Source organism: Lolium rigidum, chromosome 7 (genome assembly GCF_022539505.1).
Source record: "Lolium rigidum isolate FL_2022 chromosome 7, APGP_CSIRO_Lrig_0.1, whole genome shotgun sequence".
NCBI classification, from domain to species: domain Eukaryota; kingdom Viridiplantae; phylum Streptophyta; class Magnoliopsida; order Poales; family Poaceae; genus Lolium; species Lolium rigidum.
Window position 1 is genome coordinate 154,527,096 of NC_061514.1, and position 21,908 is coordinate 154,549,003.

General features: G+C 45.6%; 1 non-coding gene across 1 annotated transcript; it reads right to left on the reverse strand.

Moving 5' to 3' along the window:
* Window positions 1-21,507: 21,507 nt before the first annotated feature.
* Window positions 21,508-21,610, reverse strand: LOC124679872. Its single transcript, XR_006995296.1, has one exon. It is a non-coding gene; the product is annotated as a U6 spliceosomal RNA (small nuclear RNA).
* Between the last annotated feature and the right edge of the window lie 298 nt (window positions 21,611-21,908).

A 21,908-nucleotide genomic window follows, 5' to 3' on the forward strand; every position in this document is an offset into this window, starting at 1 on the left:
CGAGGGTTTAGGTTTCTGTCACTCCGGCAACCCCGCAATTGGAAAACGAATACAATATGCATTCCCCTAGGCCCATAAATGGTGAAGTGTCATGTAGTCGACGTTCACACGACACCACTAGAAGAATAACACCACAACTTAAATATCACAACATTGAATACTAACCAACATAATTCACTACTAACATTTAGACTTCACCCATGTCCTCAAGAACTAAACGAACTACTCACGAGACATCATATGGAACATGATCAGAGGTGATATGGTGATGAATAACAATCTGAACATAGACCTTGGTTCAATAGTTTCACTCAATAGCATCAATAACAAGTAGAAATCAACACCGGGAGAGTTGGCGGTGATGATGATGATGATGGTGATGATGATGGAGATGATGTCCAGCTAGATGACGGTGATGATGGCGTCGATTTCCCCCTCTGGGAGGGAATTTCCCCAGCAGATTTCAGCCTACCGGAGAGCTCTTTTGTCTCTGGTGTTCTCCGCCCCGCAGAGGCGGCTGTGACTCTTCGCGACTATCCTCTGAGGCTTAGGTTTTCGGGACGAAGACGTACGCAAAGAAAAGGAGGCGAGAGGGGGCTGTGGGCCCCTCCTCACAGGGCGGCGCGGCCAGGCCTTGGGCCGCGCCGGCCTATGAGGTGGGCCCACCTCGGGTCCCCTCGGGTCCCCCTTCTGGCTCCCTTCGTCATCTGGAAAAATAGGAATTTTCATATAATTTCCGTCAACTGTTGATCTTCCGAAATATTGCATTCTGACGGTGCTTTTTCCAGCAGAATCCTGGCTCCGGTGCGTGATCCTCCAATAATCATGAAACATGCAAAATAGGTGAAATAACATAAGTATCATCTCCAAATATGAAATATATCAATGAATAACAGCAAATTATGATATAAAATAGTGATGCAAAATGGACGTATCAGTACTCATCGTGATATATGTATGTGCATTGTTATGCCTTCTTTATTTGTCAATTGCCCAACTGTAATTTGTTCACCCAACATGCTATTTATCTTATGGGAGAGACACGACTAGTGAACTGTGGATCTCGGTCCATTCTTTACATCTGAAATACAATCTACTGCAAACTCTGTTCTTTATTGTTCTTCGCAAACAAACATCATCTTCCACACTATACATCTAATCCTTTGTTTACAGCAAGCCGGTGAGATTGACAACCTCACTGTTACGTTGGGGCAAAGTACTTTGATTGTGTTGTGCAGGTTCCACGTTGGCGCCTGAATCCCTGGTGTTGCGCCGCACTACACTCCGTCACCAACGACCTTCACGTGATCCTTGACTCCTACTGGTTCGATAAACCTTGGTTTCTTACTGAGGGAAACTTGCTGCTATACGCATCACACCTTCCACTTGGGGTTCCCAACGGACGTGTGCTTCACGCGTATCAGTTGGCTATGGCATCACCGCCTTGGTCATGTCAATATGAGAAATCTTAAACAACTCCTAAAGGGTGAGCACATTAATTGTTGGACTAACCGGCATTTCTTTTGAGAAAGATCGTGTATGCAGTGCATGTGTAGGTGGAAAGCAAATCAAGAAGAGTCATCCTATCAAGAGTATCGTCACCACGTCTAGGCCTTTGGAGCTCCTTCACTTGGATCTCTTTGGGCCATCACATTATGATACTCTTGGTGGGAGCAAGTATGGACTGGTCATTGTTGATGATTACTCAAGATACTCTTGGGTCTTTCTCCTTAAGTCTAAGGATGAGACCTGTAGAGATTTCATCATCTTCGCCAAGAAGGCTCAACATTTGTATGAATCTGAGATCAAGGTGATAAGGACCGAGAATGGCACCGAGTTCAAGAACTACACTATGCAAGAGTTTGTTGATGATGAGGTCATCAAGCATGAGTTTTCAGATCCATACACCCCTCAACAAAATGGTGTTGTTGAAAGGAAGAACCGGACTATTATTGAGATGGAATGAACTATGTTGAGTGAATTCAATTCACCCCATAAATTTTGGGGAGAAGCCATCTCTAGAGCTGTTCACTACTCCAACCGGCTCTTTCTCCGTCCTCTGCATAATAAAACTCCATACGAGCTTATCATAGGTAACAAGCCTAATGTCATGTACATTTGTGTCTTTGGATGCAAATGTCTTGTTAAGAACAATAAAGGGAAGCTCGGTAAATTTGAAACTAGAACTATAGAGGGCACATTTGTTGGATATGCGGAGAACTCCCACGCCTATAGATACTACAACAAGTCCACTGGGGCTATTGAAGTATCTTGTGACGTGGTGTTCTTGGAGGATAATGGCTCCCAAGTGGAGCAAGTTGTTCCATGTGCTGCGGGTAATGATGATCCTTCTAATGCCATCAAGCTTATGGGTATTGGACACATCCGGCCCACAAAAGTTTGTACTGATGATTAAAGTGATGAATTAAAAGTATCAAGCTCAGCCCAAGTGGAGCCTAGTGATGGGTTCGTTGCATGGAAAACAAAAAATTTCTACCGTGAACATGAGCAAAAAACCAAGATCCAATCTAGGAAGAAGCAAGATCTAATCTAAAAAGATCGAAGCAACGAGATGTATGTGAGAGTAGCCCTCGAAGATTCCAAAGCCTACGAGATTAGATCTCGTTGTTGATGTAGTCGATCGTCTTGTGCTGCAATCCGGCAGCACTTCCGTACTCGGTCGTGCGTACGGTGTCGATGAAGCCCGTCCTCTCCCCGTTCCAGCAGGCAGCGGAGGTGTGGTAGATCTCCTTGGAATCCCAGCAGCACGACGGCGTGGTGGTGGTGGTGGAGGAGAAAAGGTGCAGGGCTTCGCCTAAGCCGGAGTAGACTATGGTGGATGAGAGAGGGGGCGGCCAGAGGGTTAGGGGTGAAGGAGAGTTGCGCCCCCTGCCCCCTCCCCTCTTTATATAGGGGGAGGCTGGACAGGGTTTGCCTTGGCCCCTCCTCCAAGCCTATGGCCGGCAGCCCAAAGGGGAAGGGGGGAAACTTCCCCTCCAACTTGATCCCCCCTTTACGGTTTTGGGGAAACCCTAAAGGGGTTGGCCGGCTGGGCCTTGGGGGGCATGTGCCCCTGGCCCATTAGGCTAGGGTGCATCCCCTCGGCCCATGCTAGGCCTCCTAGGGTCGTGGGCCCACTGGTGGGACCCTCGGAACCTTCTAGAACCTTCCTAGTCTTTCACCGGAAAAATCCCGAACTTTTCGGAAACCTAGAAATCAACTTCCCTTATATGAATCCTATTCTCCGGACCATTCCGGACCTCCTCGTGCTGTCCTGGATCCCATCCGAGACTCCGAACAAACTTCGGTCTCCATCTCATATTCCGAATCTACTTATGCGACATCGAACCTTAAGCGCGTCATCCTACGGTTTGTGAACTATGCGGACATGATTGATACTCCTCTCCGACCAATAACCAATAGCGGGACCTAGAGATCCATAAAGGCTCCCATACATTCAGCGATAACGCAGTGATCGATTGAACCATTAACATACGATACCAATTCCCTTTGTCGCTCGATACTTTACTTGTCCGAGGTTTGATCATCGGTATCTCCATACCTAGTTCAACCTCGTTACCGACAAGTACTCTTTACTCGTACCGTGGTATGTCATCTCTTGTGACCTTGTCACATGCTTGCAAGATAATTAGACGACATTCCACCGAGAGGGCCCAGAGTATATCTATCCATCATCGGGATGGACAAATCCCACTCTTGATCCATATGCCTCAACTCACACTTTCAGAATACTTAATCCCATCTTTATAACCACCCATTTATGCAATGGTGTTTGATGTAATCAAAGCATCCTTCCGGTGTAAGTGATTTACATGATCTCATGGTCGAAGGACTAGGTAACTATGTATTGAAAGCTTATAGTAAGATGAACTTAATGACTTGACCTAATGCTATGCTTATTTGGGTGTATGTCCATTATATCATTCACCTAATGACATAACCTTGTTATTAATAACATCCAATGTTCATAATCACGAAATCATGATCATCTATTAATCAACAAGCTAGTTATACAAGAGGCTTACTAGGGACTCCTTGTTGTTTACATAACACACATGTATCAATGTTTCGGTTAATACAATTATAGCATGGGATGCAAACATTTATCATAAAAACAAAGATATAATAATAACCATTTTATTATTGCCTCTTGGGCATATCTCCAACAGTCTCCCACTTGCACTAGAGTCAATAATCTAGATTACATGGTAATGTACCTAACACCCATGGCATTCTGGTGTAGGTCATGCTTTGCCCTTGGGAGAGCTTTAGTCAACAGATCTGCCACATTCAGATATGTGTGTACTTTGCAAATATTTACTTCACCATCTTCAATGTACTCGCGAATCACATGAAAACGTAGCTTGATATGCTTCAGCTTCTTGTGTGGCCTTGGTTCTTGTGCATTGGCAATGGCACCCATGTTGTCACAATAAATGACTAATGGGTCCAATGCACTAGGAACCACACCAAGCTCAGTAATGAACCTCTCATCCATATTGCTTCCGATGAAGCCTCCGAAGCCGCTATGTATTCAGATTCAGTTGAAGACTTCGCTACCGTGCATTGCTTGGCACTCATCCAGCTTACTGCAGCACCATTCAATATAAACACGTACCCAGACTGAGACTTAGATTCATCAGGATCAGTGTTCCAACTAGCATCGGTGTAACTGGTTACAACGAGCTCTTGGTCACCTCCATAACAAACAAACATATCCTTAGTCATTTTCAAGTACTTCAGGATATTCTTGACCGCTATCCAGTGTTCCATTCCTAGATCCCTCTGATATCTGCTGGTCAAACTAACAGCATGTGCGATATCTGGTCTAGTACACAGCATGGCATACACGATAGAGCCTACCGCCGAGGCATAGGGGATCTTGTTCATCCTCTCTCTTTCTTCTGCCGTAGCCGGACCTTGAGTCTTACTCAAGACCTTACCTGGAAACATAGGCAAGAACCCTTTCTTACTTTCATCCATTCTAAACTTGGCTAGGTATGTACTTTGTGAAAGCCCTATTAGGCGTCTTGATCCATCTCTATAAATCTTGATGCCTAAAATGTACGCTGCTTCACCAAGGTCTTTCATTGAAAAACACTTATTCAAATAACCTTTAACACTGCTTAGAAGTTCTATATCATTCCCAATCAATAATATGTCATCTACATATAATATCAGGAATGTTACATAACTCCCACTCACTTTCTTGTAAATACAGGCCGCACCATGAGTCTGTATAAATCCGAAGTCTTTGATCACCTTATCAAAGCGTCGGTTCCAACTCCGGGATGCTTGCTTCGGTCCATAAATGGAACGCTGAAGTTTGCATACCTTGTCAGCATTTTTAGGATCGACAAAACCTTTGGGTTGTACCATATACAACTCTTCCTCAATGTCACCATTAAAGAACACCGTTTTGACATCCATCTCCAAATCTCGTAATCAAAAAATGCAGCTATTGCTAACAAAATCCTCACAGACTTTAGCTTCGCTACAGGTGAGGAAGTCTCATCGTAGTCAACTCCTTGAATTTGTCGGAACCCCTTCGCGACAAGTCGAGCTTTATAGACAGTAATATTACCATCAGCGTCTGTTTTTCTCTTGAAGATCCATTTATTCTCGACAACCTTGCGGCTATCAGGTAAGTCTACCAAAGTCCATACTTGGTTATCATACATAGATCCCATTTCAGATTTCATGGCCTCGTGCCATTTGTTGGAATCTGGGCTCATCATTGCTTCCTCATACGTCGCAGGGTCTTCATCATTGTTATCCACAATCATGACATTTAGACAGGGATCATACCAATCAGGAGTGGTACGAGCCCTCGTCGATCTACAAGGTTCAGTAGCTTCTTCGTTCGAAGTTTCATGATCATCATCATTTCCTTCCTCTCTTATCGGTGCAGGCTGCACATGAACATCTTCCGGCACTGCTCTATTCTGATCTACGAGAGAAGGTTCAATAACCTCGTCGAGTTCTACTTTCCTGCCAGTCACTTCTTTAGTGAGAAACTCCTTCTCAAGAAAGGATCCATTCTTGGCAACAAAGATTTTGCCTTCGATCTGTGATAGAAAGTGTACCCAATTGTTTCTTTAGGATATCCTATGAAGACACATTTCTCCGCTTTGGGTTCTAGCTTGTCAGGTTGCAACTTCTTTACATAAGCTTCGCAGCCCCAAACTTTAAGGAACGACAGCTTAGAGCATCTCCACTCGTCCCCCCGACGAGGCCCCCGAGCGACGTTTTTTCCATCCGGACGGCGAAATTCGGCCCAGTCGCGCCCCCGGTTCCTCGTTTTCGTCCGGATTTGGCCCTTCATCCATCCGACGAGCCCACGCCGTCCCCGGCCCCCCGGGGCGCGCTCGGGGACTCCGGACGAGTGAAAACGGGGAAGGGCCCGATCCGCTCGGTGACTCGACGCACGAACCCCACCGCCACGTCGCTCAAAATCTCCCCCACCCCTCGTATCTCTCTCGCCGCCGGCACCACCCCGCCGGCTTGTTGCCCGGATTCCGCCGCCCCTCCTTCCCCACCGCCTATATTCCGACGTCTTTGGACGACGGCCTATCTCGGTCGCTCTTCCGCCGGCCTGTTTTCCAACTTTGGCCTGCTCCTCGTCGCTCGCGGCTCGGGTTGCCTCGACCACGCCCGTCAGATGTTCGTCCATTTGCCTCGCCGGCCATGGACTCGGACGAAGAGGAGGAGCAGATGTTCGTCGAGCTTATGCAAGAAGAGATGGCAGCAGCCCCCAAGACGACGAGCACATGATGATCCTCGGTTGCTTGGCAAGCATGTACGCCGGACTGGCAACTGGTCGACGTGGTGGGTCGGCACCAGGTCGCTAGAAGTGCAAGCCGAGACAGCGAATGGAGGGCTACTGCATGTTGTACGCCGACTACTTCGCCGACAATCCATTGCACGGTGAGAGTGTTTTCCGGCGTCGTTTCAGGATGAGCGAAAGCTATTTCGCAAATTGTGTATGCCATCCGAGACTTTGATCCCTACTTCGGATGCAAGGCGGATTGCACTGGTTTGGTTGGATTTTCGTCACCGCGTGAAGTGCACGAGTGGCTATGAGGATGCCGGCGTATGGAGCTCCTGGTGATACTCGCAGATGACTATCTTCGGATGGCGGAGTCCACCGCCCTTGATTGTTTCTACCGGTTCGCAGGGCCGTCATAGCAAGTGTTCGGGGACTATTACTTGAGATCACCCACCGTCGAAGACACTCGGAGGATCCTTGCAACAAATGAAGCTAGGGGTTTTCCAGTGATTCTTGGAAGCATTGACTGCATGCATTGGCAATGGAAGAACCGTCCGTTTGCGTGCGGTGGAATGTACAAGGGTCACAAAAAAGGCTGCACCGTGATACTTGAAGCAGTGGCTACCCATGATCTCTCGGATTTGGCACTCTTTCTTTGGTATGCCCGGATCCAACAATGACATCAACGTCCTAAACTGCTCCCCGGTCTTTTCCAAGCTTGTTGAGGGTCATGCTCCCCCGATGGACTATGTGATCAATGGTCGGCACTACAACAAAGGATACTACCTTGCAGACGGTATCTATCCAAAGTGGCCAACATTTGTGAAGACTATCTCCAACCCTAGCACCCCCAAACTTTGCGAGTTTGTCAAGAAACAAGAAGCTTTCCGAAAAGACGTCGAGCGTGCATTTGGTGTCCTCCAGCAGAGATTTGCGGTCGTCCGGTTCCCCGCTATGACTTGGTCCAAAGATCAGATGTGGGAGGTGATGAACTGCTGTGTGTGCCTACACAATATGATTATTGAAAATGAGCGAAAGCATCCGGTTCCTCTGGCTGAGCAAGAAGCACCATATGAGAGAGAGGGTCCTCTTGCACAGCCTAATCACCAGGTGCCTCCATCATGAGCCGCCTTATTTGCTATGCGCTAGGAGATTCGAGACTCTACAATGCATCAGCTGCTGCAAGATGATCTGGTGGAGCACATATGGAGGCTCCGAGGCAACGCCAACGCCGACGCCAACTAGTCTCGTCTTAATTTGTTTGAAAAATTGTGAAATTGTGTGCTTCATTTGTTTCAAGCACTTGTTAAACATTGTACCGATTATCGCCGAATTTGTTTCAGCAATTTTCGTACTCTTGGTCGCCGAACTTGTTAAATTTTATGTTAAATTTGTTTGAAATATGTCAAATGGTCGAGGTTGGGGGTTTCCTGCCGGGGGGACGGCTGGAACTTCGGCGCTCCCCACGCCAAATCTTCCTCCAATCCGGACGAAAATTTCACCGGATTTGGGCGTGGGGAGCGCCAACGAGTGGGGATGCTCTTAGGTTTCTTACCAAACCATAATTCATACAGTGTCGTTTCAATGGATTTAGATGGTTCCCTATTTAAAGGGAATGCGGCTGTCTCTAATGTGTAACCCAAAACAACAAAGGCAAATCGATAAGAGACATCATAAAATGAACCATGTCTAAAAGAGTTCGATTACGTTCGGACACACCATTGCGCTGTGGTGTTCCCGGCGGTGTCAACTGTGAATGTATTCCGCATTTCTTTGAATGCACGCCAAACTCATAACTCAGATATTCGCCTCCGCGATCAGAACGCAGAAACTTAATCATCTTGTTACATTGATTTTCTACTTCACTTTGGAATTCCTTAAACTTCTCGAAAGTTTCTGACTTACGTTTCATAAAGTAAATATACCCATATCTACTCAGATCATCCGTGAAGGTTAGAACATAACGATAATCACCGCGCGATGCTACACTCATTGGTCCGCACACATCGGTATGTATGATTTCCAGTAAGTCTGTAGCTCGCTCCATTGTACCAGAGAATGGAGTCTTAGCCATTTTTCCCATTAGACATGCTTCGCATCTATCAAGTGACTCAAAGTCAAGTGATTCAAGAAGTCCATCGGAATGGAGTTTCTTCATGCGCTTCACTCCAATATGACCAAGACGACAGTGCCACATATAAGTAGAATTATCATTCAATTTAATTTGCTTAGCATCAATGTTATGAACATGTGTATCACTACTATCGAAATTTAACAAGTATAAACCTTTCATCTCAGGCGCATGACCATAAAAGATATTATTCATATAAATAGAACAACCATTATTCTCTAACTTAAACGAATAACCATCTTGCATTAAACAAGATCCAGATATAATGTCCATGCTCAACGCAGGCACCAAATAACAATTATTCAGATTTAAAACGAATCCCGAAGGTAGATGTAGAGGGAGCGTGCCGACGGTGATCACATCAACCATGGATTCATTTCCAACGCGCATCGTCACCTCGTCCCTCGCTAGTCTTCGTTTATTCAGCAGTTCCTGTTTCGAGTTACAAATGTGAGCAACCGAACCAGTATCAAATACCCAGGCACTACTACGATTACCAGTAATATAGAGATCAATAACATGTATATCAAATAGACCTTTCTTCTTGATGTGGCCGCTCTTCAGATCAGCCAAGTATTTGGAGCAATTGCGCTTAGTGCCCTTCCTCTTTGCAGTAAAAGAACACAGTATTAGGCTTAGGGCCAGCCTTGAGATTCTTAGGAGGCGCAGCAGCTTTCTTGCCGCCCTTCTTGAAGTTTTCCTTGTTGTTAGGCTTGCCCTGCTTCTTGAAACGGGTGGTCTTGTTGACCATCAACACTTGGTACTCTTTCTGTATCTCCACCTCAGTAGATTTCAGCATGTAGAAGAGTTCAGATAACTCTTTGTTCATGTTCTGCATGTTGTAGTTCATCACGAAGTTCTTGTAACTAGGTGGTAGTGATTGGAGGACACGATGAATCCCCAGCTGGTTAGGAATCACAATTCTCAAGTCACTGAGCTTCTTTGCGTGCCCAGACATCTTGAGCACGTGCTCGCTAACGGAGCTGCCCTCTTCCATCATGCAGCCAAAGAAATGTTTCGAGGCCTCATAGCTTTCCACGGCCGCATGAGTTTCAAAGATAGCTTTGAGCTCACGGACTAGCTCACAGGGGTCGTGGTGCTCAAAACGCTTTTGAAGCCCTGCCTCTAGGCTACACAGGATGGCGCACTGAACTTGGGAGTACTGAGTTTTCTAAGTCTGGTAAACATTCTTTACCTCATCGGGAGCAGTTTCTGCAGGTGGGGCACCTAGCGGTGCATCGAGCACATATTACAGATTTCCACCAGTGAGGAAAATCCTCACATGACGGAACCAGTCAGTGAAGTTGCTACCATTTCTCTTAAGCTTTTCTTTCTCTAGGAACTGGTTAAAATTGATGGTGGGGGCCGCCATGATCTACAACATATTTGCAAAGAGTTTAGACTAAGTTTATGATAAATTGAGTTCAATTTTAATTCTTTAATTAACTAAGTGAACTCCCACTCATAAAAACATCTCTCACATTGTCTTAGTGATTACACGAACCAAATCCACTACACCAAGTCCGATCTTCACGAGAAAAGATGTAGTTTCAAAGGCAAACACTCAAAGTGTTCATCATATCATTTATATGACTCATGCTCTACCTTTCGGTATCCCGTGTTTCGAGACCATATCTGTACATGCTAGGCTCGTCAAGGCTACCTTAGTATCCACGTGTGCAAATCTGGCTTGCACCCGTTGTATGCACATGTAGAATCTATCACACCCGATCATCACGTGATGCTTCAAAACGACAAGTCTTAGCAACGGTGCATACTAAGGATGAACACTTTATTATCTTGATATTTAGTGAGAGGGATCATCTTATAATGCTACCGTCGCGATCTAAGAAAAATAAGATGCAAAAATGATTAACATCACATGCAATTCATAATGTGTGATATGATATGACCTTTTCTTCTTGTGCTTTTGATCTCCATCTCCAAACCACGGACATGATCTCCATCATCACCAGCATGGCGTCAAGGTCAGTGGCGCCGCTTCATGGTTGTCCATCACTTATAGCTACTATAACAACTACTTGAAATAAAGCTATTACATGATGAGTAGATACGCAGATCTTTAACGAATTACGCCAATATACCGAGGTCAAGTCCAGGGACTTGACCTTGAAGTAGGTTTTTGCGGGATTGCCACGAGAGCAGTTAACTGGTACCTGATCCGTCAGATGAACCAGCCCCATCTACCATTATCCATGTACAATATATGATCATTTTATGAAAATTATTCAGTAACTCGAAGAAACTATGTGTTAATTCTAATGATGGAGATTTTACTTTACTCTTCGATTCAAGCAAAATCTCGGGGGCTACTGACATAGGCATTCCCAATGGGCCTACCGAAGATGGTACCCGGAGTTTACTGAAGGCCCATGACTCGAAGAATACAAAGCCTAGAAGCCCAATTGAACTGTCGATATGGAAAGATAGAATTGTATTAGGAATAAAGAGAATTGTAACTTTACGGGTCGAACTCAAAGAGTCTCCCGGAATCTGTAACTTGTGTAATAAAAAACCCTCGGCTCCGCCTCCTATATAAGGGGGAGTCGAGGGACGAAGAAAGGATCGATTTCATTATCAACACAACCCTAGTTTTCTAGCAGTCGAGTACTTTTCCGGCTGAAACCCTCGAGATCTACTTGCCCTCTACTTCCACGAAAACCCTAGTCTACAATCCGTAGGCATTGGCAAGTCGATACCTTGTCAGCCGGCGAGGCCAGGCCCAGGGCAGGGCGGGAGCGTCCAGGCTCGCGTAGGCGCGGCCGAGGCGAGGCGGGCACGGCGCAGGCGCGACCGGCGCACCCATGCGCGGCACGACGCGGGCGGGCGAGGGGAGGGCGCGGCCGGCGCGGCTCGGGCACGGCCATGCGCGGCACGGCGCAACCGGGCGGGGCGCGGCGGGCGAGGGCGGGGAGGGCGCGGCCGGCTCGGGGAGGGAGCGCCCATGCGGGCGCGGGGAGGGCGCGGCACGGCGCGGCCTGGGTGGGGGCTCCGCGGGCGAGGGCGGGGAGGGGCGGCCGGCTCGGTCATGGCCGTCGCGGGCCTCGCCGGCGAGGCCGAGGGCGGGCGCGGCCGGCGCGGGCGGGGGCGCCGCGGCCAGGCACATGGTGGCAGCGGCCGGGGTGGCCCGGGCGTGGTGCCGGAGCAGTCGGTCGCGGCACGGGAGCGGCCGTGCATGCCCATGCGGCGCGGGGCGGGTGCAGCCGTGCATGGCCAGGGCGAGGCCGGCAAGGGCGCGGACCGGCGAGGGGACGTGGTGGAGCTCCTATGTGGCCAACACCATGTCCATGGCAAAGCTCCTCCATATCGTGGCGGAGCTTGTCGTACATCCAGGGCGGGCGGCAACGACGGCGCGGTGCCGTGGCGGAGCACCTCTGTGGTGTGGCCGTCGCGGAGTTCATGGCCATGGTTGAGGAGCTCTCCCCGTTGAGCCATGGAGAGGATTAAGGAGAGACATTAAAGAGCCTACTAGAAACACACGTTCTGAACTTTTGCATCGCGGGGCCAAAGTTTGCATCAGTGGAGACAGGGATTTGCATCGCCAGGCCTGACCCCGGAGAAACTGTCGATTCGGGCGTTCCTCGAGGGCTTGTCCTAGGGGTGTTTTGAGAACCGATTTGTGCGACAACGCGGCTCGATCCAAGCATCCAAACGAGCCAAAATTTATTCCCCCATGGGAGCCAAGGGGGCTGCAGGCTACCAAACGCGTCTCTATTAGTTATACGGATGGAGTGTTAAAGTGAGCGAGACGTGCAAGGCTAGCCACGTGGAGGCGGAGTTGGTCGAACATACAGTAGTGTACAAGCCCACCACGGTAAAGGTTGGTGGCCCCACGTGTCATTAGCCTCTCAAGGAGAGGGACAGATGGAAGCGCCGTGAATCGTGCTACATCTCGTGTGCCTGTCGAGATCTTCTGCGGGAAGATTAGATGGGAGAGCGTGAGGTTTAACTGTCCATTGGCTAGGGATTCCGCCGGGCCCATCTCGCAGTGAGAGTGCGGGAGGCACAGGCGCTACGGTTTCACTTCCGTCCCGGTAACATGCGGGTAGCGCAAGCCGGCCGCTCACTGTCCGGTGGGGTCCCGGTCGAGCTAACGGTAGCCACACACTTGTACCGGTTCCGTATGTTGCCATGCTAATCAACCATGCAGGCGCCTAGATTATGATTCTAACCACACATTTACAGTCGCTCGCGTCTACTGCCATGCTAATTTTTTTTTTTTGCGATATCCCATGCTAAATATTTGTTCCTTGCGATGGCTGTTTGCTAAGTTAATCGACCATGCGATCATGCGGGCGGCCTGATTATGATTTCGTGGGGCCGGGTGTAAGTCTAACCACACACTTTATGTAGAGTAGCTCGAGCCAACTCAACTGGCGTGTATTGCGTACCCCGTGGGCCCGGGTGTTAGTTGCAGCCACAGAATGTACGGTCGCTCAAGCCATGAGGATATGCGTGGATTATATCTCGTGGGCCCGCCCGCAATGCTAGCCACAACACATATGTGCTGACGATTTGGTCATTTGTTCAGGCGTCCGAGGCAGGACAAATAAAGAACCTGAAATCTTACGGGCAGGCGCGTGCTAGATGGACGTTCCGGGCACACGCACCAGAGCGGTCCAGGTTAGTCGATGAAATGGTAGAGCTAGGCTGATAGCGATGTGTCATTTTTAAAAAAACTATAACTTTTAAACCGTGCGACCAAATTACAATTCGTTTTCACTACTAAAATCCCCATGACGAGAGCTTCGAAACTAGACCACATTTTCATATGTTTCGACGAATTTTTTTAACAAGCAACTTTGATGCGCGACAGAGCAACTTTATTGTGCAGCAAACCAACTTTAATGTGCGACAAAGCAACTTTGGTGTGCAACGAACATGTACATTTTTTGGTACACGAAGGCACAACTTTGGTGCCCGACAATAATTTTGGTGTCCATGGGAGCAATTTCAATGTGTGACGAAGCAACTTAAGTGCCCTGCAGAGCAACTTTGGTGCCCGACGGCACGGAGTTTTTGAACCCTGCAGAGCAACTTTGGCGTCCGACCGAGCAATTTTTAGTGTCCTGCGAGCAACTTTGGTACTCGGCCGAGCAATTTTAGTGTCCTGTAGAGTAACATTAGGAGTTGTTGCTGCAGCTGTTGTGAAGCCTACCATCGTTGTGAATCAAGTGTTTTTGTTGCACACCAAAGTTGCTTTGCCGCATACCAAAATTGTTTTCCCGCACAACAAAGTTGCTCTGTCGTGCATCAAAGTTGCTTGTTAAAAAATTGCGCCGAAACATATGAAAATGTGATCTAGTTTCGAAGCTCTCGTCGTTCGGGTTCTAATAGTGAAAACGGATTGTAATTTCGCCGCACGGTTTAAAAGTTACAGCTTTTTTAAAACAACAAAGTGATATCAGCTAGTCTACCTTTTTTGACAGTTGTACATATCTTTCCGTATGAGCACTTTCCATTTTGGTATGACCGCTCAGAATAACTAACGGGCATGCGGCCGCTCGCTAGACATGTCCAATAAAGAATACTCAAAACGGGTCGGTCGCGGTTGTTGATTGATTCATGCCATTGCTTGCTCTGGCGTTTGCTTGGCCAATTGTTCATGGCTTCACGTGTCTGATGATGTGCGCGCGTCGTTTCCACCGGCTTGGCGTCTAGTGTACAAACCCAGTAATCTGAACCTTCCCCGTCGTTCCAACTGTCAACAAGAGAAATTAGCTGTAGAAAAGCTGTCAGCAAGCAGCGCATAGATATGTGCTGAAGGGGTTGTTTAACTACTTACTATACATCTTTTCTAGCTAGCTAATCTTTATTTTCTTGGTCCCGGTTTCAAATTCTATACAGAAACACTTTTTTCCTAATCTAAATCGGAGAGCAGAACGACTGACTTTTAACATCGAAATAAAATCTTTTCTACCTACTCACCTTTCTAGCCAACGCCGGGCTTGTATTATATCCTGCGGAAGTATTGAGGCCTGTCAACGAAGACGCACTGTCAGTACAGATGAGCATCTCTGACAGGTTTTCGTTCGAGCAACAGCTGAGCATGGGTAGCCCGACCCGGCCCAAAAATCCCAGGCCAGGAATGCAGTTTAAGCCTAGTTCGGGCCAGGCTTGTCGGGTCGAGCCAGATATTTGTTTGCTCGGGCTAGGTGCGGGCCTGATTTATAAACCTGAAGATCGAGCTAGGCCAGGCTTGAGCATAGAAATTTAAGGTTGGGTTTTTTTAGGCCGACCTGAGGAATGCCCACGTGTAGTTTGAGCTGACATGTCTGCTAGTTGTCACTAGCGGATCCTTGTTTCTTACAGGTTGCTCTTAAGGCTCACGGAATTTTTCATCAGGTTTAGGTGTTTCCATTCCCCGGCATCCTTCTGTTTGTCGGTAGAGTTGAAGTTTACAATTTTCGTTTATTGTCCCAGCGCGGTGTCTCCGTCTATATCTCTGGGTTAGTGTACTGTTGAATTAGAGGATGGAAAACACATAGTGTGTATGACTAACGGTATGGCTGCCCGTTCTATGGAAAAATGGTGAATTACGCTTTCAACAATGTCTTGGCGCATGTCGATGGAGCGCCCGGTTTTAGGGCCAGACACACATGACGCTCCCCATGTATCTGAAGAAGTCAGCCAAAGGAAAGGCTAACAAGGTCGTAGATAATGGCGACAAGCATGTGAATAAGAAAGCCGCGAGGAGGGCTATGGTGACGATCAACCTCCCAAAAATAATTTTGGTACATAACAAATTAGCACTCGTCGCTTGGCCCGACACCCTCCGAGGTGCGACATGGGAGGCATCCTCGATATTTTGGCATCTGATTGCTGCACCTAACATGCATACGTGTCTAAATGAACAACAACTCGTTATCCCCTCTGTCCGGCAACAGTTGCTAAGAATGCAACATAGAATAAAGAACCATGCAGATAAAAAGATATTTGAATGAGTTTTCAATGTGGGTGATTCAGCCTTCCTCAAATTGCAACCCTGCATTTAGTCCAATGTGGTTCGTCGAGAAAACCATAAGCTTTCCTTCAAGATTTTCAACCCCCATCGCATTGTTCAGCGTGTAGGTGAAGTTGCCTACAAACTAGAGTTGCTACCATCTAGCCATGTGCATGAAGCCTTCAATGTCTCCCAAATCAAACCGTGTTTGGGGTACTAGATAACAGGTATTTCCCCATCTCCTTAGCTTGATGATACTCATCGCATTCTAGTGTTGGTGTCGCAGAAACATGTGCGCTAGAAAGGCTTTGGGCACGATCGTGCAGGTTTTGGTACTATGCAGCGGTACTTGGTACTTTCCAAGAGGCGATCTAGAAAGATTTAGAATCCTATTCAAAAAAAAAAAGATTTGGAATCCTTGTAGCAACAATTTCCGCGTGCCCCTATATGGAGACTGTCAAGAGGAGTGGATTGTCAGCGACCTAGCCCCACCTGCCAGCATCACCAACGAGACTACCACTACAATAAGTAAAGCTATGAAGAATCACCAGAGAGGCCTAGCAGGAAGAAGCGTGCTCATGGGTTGCTCATGGACCATGCCTTGGGCTAAAGGCTTAGTAATGTCTATGATGACTACAATTGAACAGTTTGTACGTAGCTAGTTTTGAAATAAGAGTATCAAACCACGATGAGCTATTGGTAGAGGTATTTATGTCCCTCGTAACCCTTTACCAGATGATACTTGAAAGTTGCCTTTGATTTCAACTTGGAGTGTCTGAGAGAATTATGTTTGGGTAAAAAAGAGTAATAATTAAAAGTAAATGATACAGACAAAGACACAAACACGATGTAAGAAATAATGAAACTACAAGAGTTCTCGGGGAGTGTAGGATCCCCCACTAACATTGGTACTATTTATGTTTTAAGATAATTATGTCTATATCGTTCTTCATGTGCATGCATGGGAAGAGTTTCATAATAAGATGATCACATACAAGCCATATGATATTTCATCAAGAATAAAACCACTGCAATGATCATAAACATGCCACTCCGATCCCACACAGTTAAGGATTTCCCCATGGATATTGATAGGATCTTAGTGAATCCATTCTAATCCCTGTTCCCTACATGAATATCACGTCGGCACCTTATGTCACTTAACACCTTACATACTAACACATGATGGCCAACGGTAGTTCCCTCTCTAGTCACGTCGGAAAAATATTACATGGCGCACTTCATATAATTTCTAGAGAGAAAACTAATACATGCTCATGAACTAAAATTATAGATCATCTTTATTTCACATCATAATATTGCTAGGGCTTCTCCATCTCCCCAAGAACAAGGTAAAGTACTCACACATGGAGGAAATCAACAACATCATCATATATAAGCATATGAATGGTATACAAATATATGGATGAACTCAAGTGCGAATCCATAATGCTAACTGGAATTACAACAAGAAGGAGATAAACGAGATGTGAATTGTGATGGTGATGGAGATGCAAGGGTGATCCCTTGGCCTCCACTGGTCCGTGTAGCAGAAAGGATGATGCCATCTACAAGTTTCCCCTCCAGATCCCTTTCGGAGGTGAGTTTTTTGCGAGTTGTCGTGTCTCTGAATGTCGGATCTCAGACCAGTCGCGTGGCGAAAGGATTTGAGGAGGCGTAGGCGATGCTACATGGTACGGGCAGGTTTCACCCGTAATGATGATCGTTAAACATTCTAGAATTTTCTCTCGCATTGCCTTTTCACCTAGGTGCGTGGAAAATTATTTAGAAGATTTTTATCACTTTAAAATATCATATTTATGTCCAATATGATAGCTTAAAATGATATTTTCATCTTAAATGATATTTTCATCCATATCTTCATAATATGGGGCTCATGTGAGAACAAGCATAAAAGGTGCGCATGAACGCCGTAAAATACCAAAAATTCTATCACTACGTATGCAATAACATAAGGTAAACATTCTTTAAAAATGCACTCATAAAAGCTTAGATTTTTGCTCGTCCCCGAGCAAGATAGTAGCTTAATCGACAAGGTCATCATGTTCATGAAGCTCGAGTCACTAAAATACATGAGGCATTTGAAGCAAAAAATTATAATATCAGATATAAAATCATATATAGTGGGCTCTATCACACTTCCACATCTTGGATGACTTAAGAGGCTTCCATACTTTTGTACTAATAGTCCGTATGAAGATCAATTATTAGCATATCATAGTAACATCAAGTTCAACCGAACGAGTCTAAGAGGCAACCTCAAACATGTTTTAGGGATTTTCTTCAACTTGTACTTTCTCCATAATAATTTTTATAGCATTATATTTAGCTCATTCTCATTACTTTCATAATTCTTTTTGCCTCGAATAATCTTACTTTTGCAATCAAACAAATGATTATGATATATTATCAAGAATTCTTCTTTTATTAGTGATGACTGCATTTTACAACATATTTTAGTCATGTAAAATGTGCTACCTGCCACTCATGTCATGCTCTCCTAGATTGGTGGATCTCGTTTAGTCTACCTATGTTATAGATTTGGTGTTACAAAATTTGGATCAATTCAAGAATTCAATGGCGACAGCTTCGACCCTGGAGGCCTGGACACTGATCCTTAGGGGCACGTGCATGAAGATTTTCCCACTGCAATTAGCAACATCAGATCGGCTCAAGTAAGGGAGGGGCGATAACGACGCGTCAATGGCTCAATTTGGCTGCAATAGTATGAAATAGATTCAGATTTTTCATGCCAAGATTAGCCTTTTTTATAGAAAAAAAGATTCTGGTTAATCTGCACGCCGGACGCTGTCGACTCCAGAGTGACTTAGCGCTAGTTGCGGGCTGTTTGTGGGCCGCACACTGAGTGCGAACCACACAAAGCGAGCCTATCTATTTTATATGTTTGTACATGCGTTGTTCTATTGGTGGTTCCTATAGACCGACTAGGTCGGTGCCTACCTGGCACCGTACACACTGGTCGGGTGTGGGCCTAGCCCATATTCCTTTCTTTTTTCTTTTTTTTGTTTCTGTTTTTTCTTTCCTTTTCCATTTGTTGGATTTTTCTCTTTTGTTTTTTGTTTCCTTTTCTGTTTATTTTTTCATTTTTGTTCAAATTTGAAACTAGTTTAAATTTGAAAAATAGCCAAATTTGAAACTAGTTTAAAATAAAAAACGTTTAAATTTTAAAAATGTTCAAGTTTAAAATAATTTCCCAAGTCGAAAAATGTTCATATTCAAAAAATATTTAGTTTTAAAATATGTTTATCCAAAAATGTTCAAATTTCAAAAAATAGAAGTTCAAAATGTTCAATTCCAAAAATGTTCAAAATTTTGAAAATATTTAAATTTAATAAAAGAATTTTTAAAAAAATATTCAAATTTAAAAAATGTTCATATTAGTAAAATGTTCAATCTCGGAACTATTCAAATTCAAAAAAGTTCAGAGAAATGTTCAATCCCAAAACGTTTTAAATCTAATTTTTTCCCTAATTTAAAGATAATTACATTAAGATTATTCGAATTTTTGAAAAATATTTAGTTTTAAAAAATGTTAAATTATGAAAAAAATTAAAAACCGTTCAATTTTAAAAATTGTTCAAATTCAAAAAATATTTATATTTTTAAATTTATTCAAACTAGAATGTAGAATATAAAAATATTCCAGTTTTAAAGTATTTTTTGAAATATAATAAAAAAGCTGAAAAGAAGCAACAGAAAAAAAGAAACAAAAGAAGGAAAACTGTATTACCTAATGTTGTTGGGCCGCAGCCCATCTGACCACCTGGACCCGCGCGGGGTGTGCGGCGTCCTGGAAATGCCGACCAGGTCGGTGAATATCACCACCCTGTTTTTTTTTTTTTTTTTTGCGAAACACAGTACAATCAAAGACGCTCATACATACGCGCACACACTCACCCCTATGAACGCACACACGCACACCCTACCCCTATGAGCACCTCCAAGAGACTGCGTTGAAGAACTGATCCGGCGGGTCTTGAGATTGACGAAGTCACCATAGGCGCCTCGCTGTCGACGGGAACGTCGTCGACCAGGTCGGTGAATATCACCACCCTGTTCTACTAGCTTGCATGAAACACTGGGCTGGGTATATGCTTTTAACGAGCGAATTGATACTGGCCTGCCTGTGCTTCTTGACATCAGTGTCCTGTTCGCAAATCTTGAGACAACATACCAACTCGGTTAAGCTCAAAAAAAAAAAAAAAAACCAACTCGGTGTCCGTAAAAAAAGCATGCGCACTCAGTGGAATCGACAGAAGTTGCTCACCGCCATCTCCTTATTATTTTCTCAGGCTTTCTCACTTGCACTTATTCTAGTGCTAAGGACTGAAGAGCCTCACCGCATTTGCCTCTCTGAAAGTTGAAGAGCAGCACTGCATTTGCGCCCCGCTGTGGGAGTTCAGTATTGATGCAACTAGGAGCACGCCAGCACAGTAGAATGAAGCCTCCATCCTAGCGTTTGGCGGGGCACCTAACGATTTTCATGGGCACTGGAATTAGTAGGGTTGACGACATGCGCACCTAAAATAAGGAGATGCGTAGACAAGACACTAGCGATATGAACAAAAGCAACGGAAACATTCCATCTCAGGTTGTATCATTGTATGGATATTTATCCCAAATGTATTGCAGACTTGACAATCATCATCCAGTAGTCCTGCAAATTTGGCAAGCCGTTCCAATGTTTCTGAAACTTACAATGTACACCAATATTGTCTCGGGTCAAGGAGGTGTACGTGAGCGTTTCCCAGTCCATTATAACTGTCAGAATGTGGCTACAGATTAATTTGAGCACCAACAAAATCTTGACGTTCTCCCAGTGTCCTTTACCAGTGAGGTGTACCCTAGGAACCAGCTTGGCTTGCGTGTAGCATCCGGTGTCAATGAGGCCATTGAATGGGTGTGTACCGGAGAACGCACGGCAGCTAGCACACACGCCTCGCTTAGGTTCATGGTGGTTGTCGCCTTTTTCAGAGTACAATCACAAGTTTCTGATTCTTCAGTCGTGCCTCCAGGAAAAGCCTTCTTCTCCTCCCTGCAGGCTTCTGAGCCCTCGTCTGCACTTCTTTTCTCTCTTTCCATCATATATACTGTATTCAGGTTCTTTGTATATCATCCCACAGCCCATCATATGTACAGCTGTATTCAGTTTCTTTTTTCTTTTGATGAATACTCATATCAACTTGTCCCAGACGCACCCACATTAACCAAACTGCGAAGACTTGCTTGAACCAAAAAGAAATTAGCTAGGACAAGGAATGATAATACTAGGTGGCAATACTTTCGTATAGAACAGCTACAAGGCACGAACCTACACAAAAAGGACTTAAGCAAGCCAACGCTAACTGCATAAACCTACAGGCAAACCATCCACAAGAACATTTATCAGAGGCGCTGACGTGCAGTTAGAGGATTACCTAAGGACGAACTGGTTAAGATGTAACAGCCCAACAGGAGGCGTTTGTAAGAAAATGTCACAGGGGAGGGCGCAAACACGATAAGCCGAGGGTGTACCTGCAGGGAGAGCAGAAAACAAAGGGGCATTTCTGCAAAGCCAGGGACCAGCGCGCAAAATCTCAAAAAAATTTGGACCATTTCTCGATTTGTGCGTGTCATCCTTGCGCAGGGGCCATGCTAATCTTCTCTGTATCGTTCCAATTTTATCGGATGTCCCCGAAGGGACAACAACCTGCTCCATGCTCAGCCTTATAAACTGGTCTGTGCTCTCTTCGGTAAGCGAGGTGGGACTAAACGATAGGATACGCTACCTGCTCCACGCTGCGCACCAGAGGGTTATTCGGCCCATATCCTCACGCTCAGCTCCGGATCGGTTGTAACGGCCCAGTTAACGAAACATAGTGGGCCGCACAACGAGAATGGTGTTCTCCGGCCTCGAAACAACTTTCTTTTATGCCAACGTGAGAGGAACTTGAAGCACATCCTTCACACCTCGACCCGGCAATGAAGTCGCGAACAAACCC